General features: G+C 37.1%; 1 protein-coding gene across 3 annotated transcripts in view; it reads left to right on the top strand.

Annotated features, from left to right (window-relative positions):
- CDH8 (cadherin 8) overlaps positions 1 to 13,083 on the top strand; it is a 391,459-nt gene that overhangs the window by 149,243 nt on the left and 229,133 nt on the right. The gene's annotated exons all lie outside the window — the stretch shown is intronic.

Below are 13,083 nucleotides of genomic sequence, written 5' to 3'. Positions count from 1 at the left end.
CCCAGGTAATGAACATAGTACCTAGTAAGTAGTTTTTCAGTCCTTCTCCCAGTCTCTCCCTCCCCTTTTTCAGAGTCCCTAATGTCTACTGTTCCCATATTTGGGACCATATGTACCCAGTATTTTGCTCCCACTTGTAAGTTAGAACCTGTGGTGTTTGTTATTTTTGTTTCTGTGTTAACATACTTAGGATGATGGCCTCCAGCTACATCCATTTTACTACAAAAGACAACATGACTTTGTTCTTTTGTATGGCTGCATAGTATTCTATTATGTATATGTACCACATTTTCTTTATCTAGTCTGCCATTGATGGGTACTTAGACTGATTCCATGTCTTTGCCATTGTGAATAGTGCTGCAATGAACATAACAAGTGCATGTGTCTTTTTTGTGGAATGATTTATTTTCCTTTGGGTGTATAACCATTAATGGGATTGCTGGGTTGAATGGTACTTCTGTTTTAAGTTCTTTGATTTTTAAGATTTCTTTGTATATTTCAGATTCAAATTCTTTACCAAATATTTGTTTGCAAATATTTTCTCCTGGTTTATGGCTTCTCTTTTGATTTTCTTAACACTGTCTTTCACAGAGCAGAAGTTTTTAATTTTGATAAAGCCTAACTTTTCAATTTTTAAAAAGTGAATCTTGCTTTTGTCACTGTATCTGATGAATAAACATTTTTTTTTCTTTTATTATTATTATTATTATACTTTAGGTTTTATGGTACATGTGCGCAATGTGCAGGTGAGTTACATATGTATACATGTGCCATGCTGGTGCGCTGCACCCACCAACTCGTCATCTAGCATTAGGTATATCTCCCAATGCTATCCCTCCCCCCTCCCCCCACCCCACATCTTTTGAGAAATGTCTGTTCAAGTCTTTTGCCCATTTTTGAGAGCCATAGTTTTTTTCTATAGTTGGTCCTTCTTTATCAAGATGAGGAAGTTCTCCTCTGTTTCTGATCTGCTGAGAGCCTTATCATGAATGAGTGTTAGAGTTTGTTAAATGCTTTTTGCATATCAGCTTATATGATCATAAAGTTTTCTTCTTTACCTTGTTGACATGATGGAATATATTGATTGATTTTCTTATTTTGCACAAGCGCTGCATTCCAAGAATAAAACCCATTTCTTTATCATGTGAGAACCTCTTTTACTTTTTCCAAATATGTTAAAAATTCTTTTTACTATAGTGATAGCTAACATTAATTCAGAACTTATTCTTTTCTCAGCACACTTTTAAGTACTAATTTAAAATCACTTGATTTTTATTGAATGATGTTAATACTATTATTTTTCTCAATTTGCAGATGAGGAAATAGATACATAGAGGTTAAACAAGTTTCTGAAAATGATTAGCTAATAGATTATAAGAAAGATTTATATTGTGTATTAGGCAGTGCTTTACAATGTACATGATTATTGTATTTCTCAGATAATTTAACATATTAAAGAAACACATTTTAATTAATTTAACCAAAACATTGACTATAGGAGTCCTATCAACAATTCGTAAGACATTGTAAAGATATCGTTCCTTTGTTATCACATAAAATAACAGCAGAAAACCTAGAATAGAAAGCAATCAGTCAATTTATAGATGAACAGAAGTACTCGAGTCAGCTCCAATGATCATATTATATATAAGAACCATCTTAAAATGCTGCCAGACCGAAGAGACTTTGGGAAATGCTACACAAGAAGAATTTTTTTTTTTTTTTTGAGACAGAGTCTTGCTTTGTCGCCCAGGCTGGAGTGCAGTGGCACCATCACGGTTCACTGCAAGCTCTGCCTCCCTGGTTCATGCCATTCTCCTGTCTCAGCCTCCCGAGTAGCTGGGACTACAGGCGGCTGCCACCATGCCCAGCTAATTTTTTGTATTTTTAGTAGAGACAGGGTTTCACCATGTTAGCCAGGATGGTCTTGATCTCCTGACCTCATGATCCTCGGCCTCCCAAAGTGTTGGGATTACAGGTGTGAGCCACCGCGCTCAGCAAAGAAGATTTTCTTTCCTTTCTTCTGCTCAAAATTGGTCCTCCTACTCCTATCCTTTAAAACGTGTTCATGGACAGTCTGTTTACTAAGTTATCATTACCAACGTTACCTACTTATTCCTATTGTTTGAAAGTTTGTGTGAAAAAGGGAATGAACACAGGAATGAATATCTTGTAGTCATCAACCCCCTAACTTGTTCCAAGTCTGCAGTGAATGTCCAATATCCACTGAGTGGCTATCTAACTCATGCTGTGTGTATTCTCTAGTTACTATGCATCACCCTATTGTCAGTGTGGAATACCAGCAGTTAGCTTATATAGGTTGCTTCTGTTCTGGGACACAGGCAGACATTCCACCAAATCTAGTTGAATTAGTCTCAACCACAGGTATTTGCCAGGAAAACTAGGAGGATGTTGAAATAGTACCTTTCCAAGTAGCTCAACATAAACGTATGTGAACTTGGGAACCACTAGGCAAACATGATCCTTTATTAAAGTAAAAGGGTAAAGCCAGGACCTGCAGAGGTGGGTGGAGATGGAACAGGCAACCAAGACAAGAAAAAGTGAGAGACTGTGAAACTTCTTGTTGGTTTTCTTAGTCTCTGGTTCTACAAACATACTGATCTTTAGGCACTCCCCATCTCTGGCTTCGATGACACTTCCATCTATCTATAGAACGCAACTCAAAAAAATGGAGAAATGTATTATGTTTCTTAAAAACAAACATTTCCTGAGAAATATAAAGTATATGCTGGATGCCTTGGGTGGAGTGATGACAGTGACCATGGGGATTCAAAAGAACTTTGGTCTGTAAGAGGATATAAAAGCATCTTTCTTCCTGGCTATGTAAACAGTGTGTAAAGATAACAAATATTCATATCCACACAGATTATGTGCAGTTTTTTTTTATTATATGGGCCTTAAAAATAGACTATCACTCTTGTGTCTGCCTTGTGAAAGATCTTGGCTCCTTAGGGTAAGGCATGGTGTGAATGTCAGAACTAGGTAGTAGATATCTTCAAACTATAATGTGAACAAACTCGAAAGTTTTTTCTTCATCTGCCATCGACTGCTGCACAGATAAGAGCAATGAGCTGAAACGTTAAATACTTGGGAAAGTTAGAACCAGGGTAGAGGGTGAGATATCCCCTTCTACTGGGCTTATGAAAGGATCATGCATCTCCTTGAACTGGGAGATAGAACGAGAGAAGGAATATTCTCAGTTCAGTAGGAAAAAAGACTCCGTGCTGACTGCAATGTCACTCTTCCATCCATTTATATTCACAGATCATATTAATGGATGTAAGATAACCTACAGTCTTCCATGCTTTGTTCTTTTTGAAATTACTGTTAAAGAAAACTAGATGATCGAGACTGAAAACAAACGGCAAAACCCTTTCCCGAGCATGTCTTTGTTGTCCTTTTTCTCACCTTGACAGAATAATCTGAATAATGACAATCACCCTAGGATTCCTTTTTTTTTTTTTTTTTGGATTGCTATTCCTGTGTAATTATTAGAGCTGCTGTTACCATTAGGAGATAATGAAATAATATCAAACAATTCCCACACATTTATGTATATGTAACACGTTACAATGTCAAAATTAAATGAAAGGAGAAATACCAGTATCCATCTTAAGAGCTGCTCTTACAGCGTCTCACAGTTCTGATAAACACTAAGTGCCTTGTGAAGGCCTTTTTTGGGGAGGCTGTCAGCGAAGCAAGTGAGACCATGTGATGTGAATCTAGCACTAAGAGCATTAGTAACCTAGATTTCTCATGAACATAGATAGCAATTCTTGTGTTCAGGTTTTTCTACATTTTCCTCTTGTTCCCCATACATATTTTTAAATTCTGCATTCAAGTTTAATAGCCATACAGTAAAATGCATATATCCATAACAGCATAAGCTGAACAGGTTTGTATACACAGCACCCAAATAAAAATTCAGAATAGCACCATCCCCACAAAACTCATTCTGTGTCCCCCCTCCAGTCACATGATTAACGGATATCCTAACTTCTAACAGCATAGATATGTTTTGTCTGCTTTGTACTCATTAATTGACTCATATACAATGTATGATTTATTTATCTTAACACCCCAGACAGGCTTAAAATTAGGTCTACCAAAATTACGGGACATTTAAATGAATCAATGAATATATTCATTCTTATATTCATTTATCTTGTTGATCCTCTCTACCATCCCTCCTTTTTTTTTTCCTTCTGGTTCTGGAAGGTGACTTTAAAAATATATGTGTTATTTTGGGTGGCCTTTCCTTACATACAGTTGGCCCTTGAACAATGCAGGGGTTAGGGTTATAACCCCTTGCAGAGTTGAATTCCATGTATAATTTTTGACTTCCTAAAAACTTAACTACCAATAGCCTACTGTTGACCAGAAGTCTTATCAATAGCATAAGCAGTTAATTGACACATATTTTTTATGTTGTGTGTATTATGTACTACATTCTTACAATAAAGTAAGCTAAATAGAAGGCAATGTTGTCAAGAAAATCATAAGGGACCAAGTGCAGTGGCTTACGCCTGTAATCCCAGCACTTTAGGATGCTGAGGCGGGTGGATCACCTGAGGTCAGGAGTTCAAGACCAGCCAGGCCAACATGGTGAAACCCTGTCTCTACTAAAAATACAAAAATTAGCCGGGTGTGGTGGCACAGAGCTGTAGTCCCAGCTACTTGGGAGGCTGAGGCAGGAGAATCACTTGAACCCAGGAGGCAGAGGTTGCAATGAGCCGAGATCACGCCACTGCACTCCAGCCTGGGCAATAGAGCGAGACTCCGTCTCAAAAAAAAAAAAGAAATCATAAGAATGATAAAATATACTTACTATTCATCATGTGGAAGTTGACCATTATAAAGTTCTTCATTCTCATTATCTTCACGTTGAGTAGGTTGAGAAGGAGGAGGAAGAGAAGGAGTTGGTCTTGCTGTCTCAGGGATGGCAGAGGCTGAACAGAATCCACATGTAAGTGGACCCTGCATATAAGTCAAATCTGTGTTGCTCAAAGGTCAGTTGTGCCTAGCTCAAGGCAGCTAAGTGGGAACTTTCAAATTAAGGCTATTTTTCAAGCATATCACCAACATCATCTCTTAGTTAAACCAACAGAAAACCCACACCAGTGGGATATTTTAGAGGTGTCTAACCCGTTTTAATCACACTTTTCTTTTTTTTCTAACAGAAATTCACTTTTTAAAACTACATTTATTAAGAAAAAACCCTTCTACTGTTTTCTGTTCTGCTTCTTATCTTGTTTCATGTTTTTTCAACTCTCATTTCTATATTTTCTCTAATTGTTCTCGTCAAATACATTTAATAAATATTTATTGAATACCTGCAATAACAGATAGTGAAGTCTCATAGATAAAACTGTCTTTGCAGGTAGAAAGACTTTGTGCTTAAGAGTTCACTCCCTCGAGGTCTTGTGATAAATCCCTGCTACTTTCCTTAGTCAGAGCATTGAATCCACCTCTTAGTTCTTTGAGATTCACCTCTAGTATTTCGGTCTGGTATCAAGTATGCCATTAACCTACATGGGACATGTCATATTAAAAGAAAAACTGCTATACTTGTTTTTATTCATATGAATTTTGATTTAAAAAAGAAACTTTATCTCACTATTAGTATCACTTGCTGTAAGTAGAAACAAAGGCCAGATTAAAAAATGAAATAAAATGTAAAATATATGTTCATATATAAGTATCATTAACTTTTATATAGACAATGTTACCTGCTTCAGTCGTATCCCCAAGCCTGCTTCTTGTTTGCTGTGTAAAGGGATATTAGCATGTATCAGAAAGGTGTTAAACACATACAGTACTATAATAAAATTGATATATTATCTTCAGTCTAATCAGAAAAGTTAAAAGGGGAGTGAAATGGATAAAAATCTCACTACAAATTTAAAGCTGATTAATATTGATTGCTTGCATACCTAGAGTGCCCTGCTGGTATGTTTCTCTTGTTTTGGTGGGCAACATGCTATATAAAATGCACGTTTATGTTTTGGTATATACCAGTCAAGGATACACACTCTAAATGTTCTTTCTTAGCCATACCTGCCTCCAAGGAGCACAAAGCCTGGCAGGGAGGATAACTTGCAACCTTGAGGCTTACCCAGAATGTGAAGGACCATCATAACAGAGATTATGATGATCTGAATTCCCCAGGGATGTCTGGAGGTATCACCTAGGACAGTGCTTGCTTAAGATTTACATGGCAGAATATCAATTAAAGTTTCATGTTTTCTTATGACTCAGAGCACCTGCAACTATTTCTTTTTTTCAGCTTATTTTATTTTTAGTTCAGGGGTACATGTGCAAGATGTGCAGGTTTGTTACACAGGTAAATGTGTGGCATGGGGGTTTGTTGTACAGATTATTTCATCACCCAGGTATTAAGCCTAGTATCCATGACTTCTTATTCCCAAGCCTGTCCTTCTTCCCACCCTTCACCCTCCAATAGGCTCCAGTGTGTGTTGGTCCCCTCTATGTGTTCATGTGCTCTCATCATCTAGCTCCCACTTATAAGTGAGAATATGCGGTATTTGGTTTACTGTTCTTGCATTTGTTTGCCAAGGATAATGGCCTCCAGTTCCATCCATGTTTCTACAAAGGACAAGATCTCATTCTTTTTTGTGGCACCTGCAGACATTTCTCAAAATTTTTGGAACTGTTGAGAAGTAGGCACAAACTGTCTCCTGCTCAAAAGTCAAGCCATGTGAGCAGAACAGAGATGTGTCAACACAACTGCGGGGGCTCCGCTTCATAGCTAAAAGAGGGATATCTGAAAAATGGAAAGCATTTCAACATCATCTCTCTATTCCTAGATCTAAGCAATTCAGTACACATAAACAATTGGCAACATATTCAAATGAGCAAGCAGGCAAATGCATGGAAAGGTGAATGATTGTTTTAAATATTGGATGGGAGCTTTTACATTATATCCATCGAATGAAACACATTTGATTAGAAGCTATTTCAAGATATCATGATTAAGTTAGTTATTGCTGAGCTTTTGGCAATGGTTAGAAAGGCAGTTTTCTTCTACAGCCTTAGAGACAAGAGCTATGTTGGGGTTTGAAGAGACATTCTGCCATATTAGACACGGCATTTGCTTTGAACAGAAAATATATTCTTGATTAATTCTAAGATTTTGCCTGAATTATCAGATAACTCGATAGTGCTTTAAGTTCTACAGAGCTTCTATTACTAAAGAAGCCAATTTAAAGGGGGAAATGCTTAGATACGTGGGATCCAAGATTAGGCTTAGGACAGCTTAGAGAATATAGAAATGTGGTCCCCAGTGTCTGATTTGATGCTTCCTTGAAGCGTTCAAAGTTAAAATCTCTGGCTTTGAAGCCAGAAGGGGTTACAGTTGTGGATCTTTGCCTAACTACTAGGTAACCATGAGAAGGAATTTACCTCTCTAATCTGAATTTCTTTTTCTTTAAAATGAGATTTTAAAAGAAAAATTATGTGAAAGGATAAAATGCTGTGCTTGGCATGTGATATTTCAATAAATGTCAGTTTTGCCTGGCTCTGAGGCATTCACTATGTGTCATAGTTTATCCTGATTTACCTTAGTCAGTATGCTGCTTCTGAATTCCCTGAGCATTAATAAACATCAATGCGCATCTTCTTTTCTGATATGTTTGCTTAGGATAAATTTTCAGAATTAAGCTAGTTAGTCTGTTTAAAACAAAGGATTGATTATTCTATTACCTTTACTGTAGACAATATCTTCACCCTTTATTTCCACAACCCTTACCCTCTCTTTCATTATTATTTTTTAATTCACTCTCCAAAATTAACTTCTCATTTCTGACTTTTCCTCAGAGTTCCAGGCTGACACCTCAAACAGCTTACGTGACATGGACATATGAGATTGAGGTAACTGTACAGCAATCAGCACATTTAAAACTGAATATATCAGTTGTTTATTGCTGTGTAGCAATGTCACCACAAACTTTATGGATGTTAACAACACACACTTATTATCTCATAGTTATGTAGGTTAGGAATCCATTCAGAAGGTCTGTAGATCTTCTGCTTCAGGCTCTCATGGGCTGCAATCAAGGTTTCATCCAGGGACGAGGTCTCATCTGAGACTCGACTGGGCAAGAATCCAGTTTTAAGGTCTCCTGGCTGTTGGCAGCATTCAGATCTTGGTAGATGGTGGGACTGAGGGTCTCGGTTCCTTTGTTTACTGTGTTGAGTGGCCACTCTACACACTTTGCTTCATGGTCTTTCCATCTGGCAGCTCAGAATAAGAAAACTTCCTTCTTCACAGTCAGCAAGAGAGAGAGTCTCTGGTGTGATGGACACAATTTCATGTAACGTGATCATGTCCACACAATTACATTAAACCTGGTCTCTTGCTGAATGTTATTGATTCAAAGCATGTCACAGGTCTGGTTCTTCTTGATCCACTCACCTCTGGTTCCACAGTAGCAAGAGTGGTATTTTCAAAACGTGGTTTTGAACATGGCATCTCCATCAACACCTTCCTGTTGCTCTTAGAAATAAATGTGGGTGGATCTGAATCATTTTATAATAAATACAAGCCATCTTCTTCTTCTCAACTGTGAAGTCATTTCTCACCATCCTAGGGCTAAAAACTACTTTATTTCACTTGGACCTCTGTCCACCCTCCATACTGGTCTTTTTGATCATGACAAGTTCCAGCTTAATGAGCTTCAGTGTTTCTCCATTGCTTTCTGGATACAGTTCAAAATTCACAACATGGCCAATAATGCTAAGCATGAATAAATCATGCCAGCGTCCTCACATCTTATCACTGCCTCATAGATTTGCTTTCTGTCCCTCTAGTGTGAAGGCTTCAGAACCTCCATATATGCAACTGACGTTGCCTAGACAACTCTTAACTTTTATTTATGCTTCCAGCTTCAGATTATCATTGCTTACTCCAGGCCTGTTAAAACTTCATATTATGTGGCTGGGCGCAATGGCTTACACCTATAATCCCAGCACTTTGGGAGGTCAAGGCAGGCAGATCACAAGGTCAGGAGTTCAAGACCAGCCTGGCCAATATGGTGAAACCCTGTATCTACTAAAAATACAAAAATTAGCTGGGCGTGGTGGTGGGCACCTGTAGTCCCAGCTACTCAGGAGGCTGAGACAGGATAATCACTTGAACCCAGGAGGCAGAGGTTGCAGTGAGCTGAGATGGCACCACTGCACTCCAGCCTGGGTGACAGAGCAAGACTCTGTCTCAAAAAAAACCAAACCAAAACAAAACAAAAAAACCCCAAAAACCTCATATTCTTCTGGATTCTCCTTCATACAATTAATTGATTGATTAATTACTGTATTGCTATTTCTACTCTTCCATAAGGTCTCTGAAGGTGAAACTTGTGCTTATATTGTTCCTTGTGGTTTTTCAGGGCCTATCACAGGACTGGCTGGATGCATGGCAGACATCTCAGCAAATATGTAGTAGATGAAAGGAGGGTAAAACTAAGAAAATGAGCAACGTTCTCTCTGAAGATTTCAATTGCAGTTAGGAAAAAGGCAAAAGACCTTCCTGCCAAAAGGTCAGGTGGGCTGGAAGAGGTTTAGCCAAGACCAGGGCACAGAGCAGTTTGTGAGGATGATGACAAGGAACAGGTGCAAATCATAGCATTCATGGAACCCCGTGTTGAAGCCAATTTCAGGGTCTTACATGATGCATTTTGGTGTTGGAATGTCAACCGGATCTGCGTTGCCTTCCAGAGTGGCAAGGCTGCTGATTCCTGAAATGTGACAAATAGGGAATTTCTTCTACATGATATGTATCTTCAGTCTTTCTACATGAACCAAATTGATTCAGAAATGAAGAAAGTGCTAACTGTTTAACTGAGAAAGTGTTCATGGCCTTTCTCATTTGTCTTTCTTTAGTTATCCAAATTTCTCCTTGCTATTTAAGAGGAAGTCACTTTAAACAAGAACATTCTTTTACTTGATGATTCAATATAAGTAAAATTTTTTTTAAATTTTTGTCATCAGAGGTAAGAGCATAATGGAAAGCATGAGAATAATAACTTAGCAGTCAGCCTGCCTTCGAGGAAACTCATTTGTGTGGGATTTAGACAATGAAATATGAGATTCACATCTTTTATTTTTTCATGGCATTATAAACTTAGGCAGGACATGGGGGCAAATAAGTGAATCTTACTCAGATAGAAGGGATCAAATCTTCAAGTAATAGCTTAAAATAGCCTGTTGTAAAATAGAATTTATTGCTTAAAATGGTGAGTTAAATAGAAATTCACGTCGGGCAGCAGACAGCATGTGGTCTGGAGAGTGAATTGTGGATCGTGGAGGCCACTCATTAAACATGCGAATTTGGCTGTGTAAATTTCCTTCTCTGCACATCCTACTGATTATTTTTAAAATGATTTTTAGCTGTTATTTAGAGAACTAATGTGCCTGCAGCAAATGACACCTAGCAGATATTCAATAAGTGCTAGTCCATAAATAATAATATCGTATGTAAAATACCCAGGCTAGTGTCTCGCATAAAGTAGGTGTTCAGTATATCTATATTATTATTATCAACATCATTATCATCATCATTACTCCTACTATGGACCAACACTAAACTGGGCAGTTTCATCTGATTTGATTTCTACAAAAAGCCTATCAGAAAGTTTTTGTTTTGTTTTGCTTTTACTAAGAAAATGCAGTTAAGTAAGTGTCTTGAGAGTCTCATAGCAAATACGCAGTCAGGCTGAGCTTTGACTCTATCCGTTCTTACCATAACCCTTTTCATAGAACAAAAACATGGTGTTATACCTCCAGGTGGAGCACACCATTGCATACTAAATACATGAATTATTTTCTCAAGATAACAACCACTTTTAAGGTAGGTATGACTTCATTCATTTCTCATTCACTCACATCAGACTAAAGCCTGTGAAGCTATGTTAAAATACCTTAAGGCAGGCAAAGAAATCCAAAGTGCTTCTTCTATTTGGTCATAACTTACAGAAGGTACCCTCGGCCATCTTATTAAGGATGCCTTTAGCAGGGATGGAAAATGGGATTTATTACTCAATTTTCTATCCTTCTCTACACTTAACAGTTAAACACAAAATAAGTATTCAAAGAAATGTTCACACTCTTCTAATATTTGTCTAGATGGTCAGTTCTGTGAAGACTGGACCATTACTCATACATCTTTAGTATGGTATTTGCAGGAGTGATTTGCACACAGCAACCACTAATACATGTTTTCCCTTGTGTGCAATTTTTCAACTATGACAAAGTTAAACTTATGAGAGCTTCATTCAAGTTCTTTTTCTTTTTAGTTTTTAATTTACTGTTTATGATTATGGGCTACTGAAGGTTCCAAAAATATTTCTCTTTAATCCTTGAAGGAAGCAAAATTCTCTAATATTTTTCCCCCTTGCATTCATTTTCTCTTTCTCTCTTTCACATAGACACACACATATTCTCTCTCTTCATTCTCTTTTATTTCTATATGTTGCAATATATGAGTGTTTGTGTGTGAATTTGTGTGACACATACTGTCTAAGTTGGAAAGAAAATGTTGCTTTCTTTCCAAATTAAAGAGAAAAGTGTGTAGAGTCTGGAACTACCACAAAAATAGCTGCCTTGACTCACAATGTCTCCACTCTGAAATATAAATTTTGTCCTGAAGGGAATTCTCTTTTCTGTCTCAAGTAGGCTTCTCTCCATATATACACACATAATGAAACATGTGAAAACTCTAAAGTCTTCATAGGAACGTGAGAGATCATTAATCTTGTATTATCTTGGCAAAAATGGAGATGAGAAATTATTTATATTGTGGGCTCTGGTTCAAGGTAATTCAACTTCCAAAGGGTTGAATTCCAGCAAATGCCTAGAAAGCTTCTTTTTTTTTTTTTTTTTTAAAAAAAGAAATCCATATTACCCAATTTATTTTCTTATGAATTTGTCAGTTCCAAGTATAATATATAGCATTTAATAGTCTCGTTCTAAGATGATGAAACAGTTTCTTTATGGTGATGTTTAAAGTAATTGTGTTTGATTTCAATGGGTTTTATGAATGTAGTGGTCTCTGTAAAAAGCAAAAAAAAACATCATGCTGGTAACACAGATTGAGGTTAAAGGAAATGACACCTAATGTGTTGGTACATTTATTTCACAATTATCCTTCAGGTTTCTTAAAGTTTGCATGAGATTTTCATATGTTATATAGTAGTATTGTATATCTTTGTTCCCAATTGGTTCTCCATGATGGTACAGTGAAGTGGGTAAAGCAAGTAAGTAAATTAGACTCAGAGATTTAGTAACTTGCTTTAAGTCTGCCATTTCTACCTCTTATTGACTATAAGACCCACATATGCTGATCCCTATACCAAATGTGCTTTCCATTAAATCTAGGATAATGCTTAGATTCGAAATAAGGGAGAAAGGACAGACACAAATGGAAAGTTGAGATTAATTTGTTCTTGGTGGTTGTTCAATAAATATTCATTTAATGAGGAGAGCATCATTACTGTAAGAATGCATGTATGAGAGGATTCTTTTGTATAGTCAGTATCTCATAGTGCTTGTTTCTTCTTTTGCCTCCTGAACAAGACTGGGAAGAGAAATGAGCCAAACCCGTGCAAGCAGAGGCCTTCTTCCTGATAATGGATTAAAGCATGCTTAGACCTAGTTTCCAAGGATATTTGAAAACTCTCATGCAAGCAAATGTCCAGGGGTCTTGGTATTAGTCATTCAAAGCTCTGAAGTATGATTGCCTTTTATAATGAATGGGAAGGAGGAAGTTGACTTAAAGAACCAGAAGTCTTTCAATCTAATATGGAGGACTAGGAAACAGCAAGTCTCAGCTGTTAAGGGATTTGTAAAATTGTCCGTCTGGAAATTTACGCTTATTTGATTCTTGTTCAGAATTTAACAGAGTACAAATTTATAATGACTATGCTTATGATACATTAATTTCGGATAAAAAAGTACAATTAGCATGAAGACTATATTGCATTCTACATTTCTTAATTTACCATCCTAAAGAAAGAAAACCTGGCCGGGCACAGTGGCTCACGCCTGTAA

The sequence above is a fragment of the Pongo abelii genome, chromosome 18 (genome assembly GCF_028885655.2).
Source record: "Pongo abelii isolate AG06213 chromosome 18, NHGRI_mPonAbe1-v2.0_pri, whole genome shotgun sequence".
NCBI classification, from domain to species: domain Eukaryota; kingdom Metazoa; phylum Chordata; class Mammalia; order Primates; family Hominidae; genus Pongo; species Pongo abelii.
The sequence above is the reverse complement of the archived record's forward strand: the minus strand, read 5'-3'. Positions and strand labels throughout refer to the sequence as shown.